The sequence below is a fragment of the Etheostoma spectabile genome, chromosome 9 (genome assembly GCF_008692095.1).
Source record: "Etheostoma spectabile isolate EspeVRDwgs_2016 chromosome 9, UIUC_Espe_1.0, whole genome shotgun sequence".
Classification (NCBI taxonomy): Eukaryota; Metazoa; Chordata; class Actinopteri; order Perciformes; family Percidae; genus Etheostoma; species Etheostoma spectabile.
Window position 1 is genome coordinate 31,226,183 of NC_045741.1, and position 333 is coordinate 31,226,515.

Consider the following 333-nt stretch of genomic DNA (forward strand, 5'->3'; position numbering starts at 1 on the left):
ACTATTTACATTGCAGATTCTCACTGAAGGCATCAAAACTATGAATGAACAAATATGGAATTAGGTACTTACCAAAAAAGTGTAAAATAACTCTTAAATAGGTCTTATAGTTTAGATTCTCAAAGTAGCCACCCTTTGCTTTTTTGATAGCGCTGCAAACCCTTGGTGTTCTCTCAGTGAGCTTCATGAGGTAGTCACCTGAAATGGTTTTCCCTTCACAGGTGGGCCTTGTCAGGGTTAATTAGTGGAATTTCTTGCCTTATTAATGGAGAAGACAGGTTGATACACAGCCGACAGCCCTATTGGACAACTGTTAGAATTCATATCATGGCA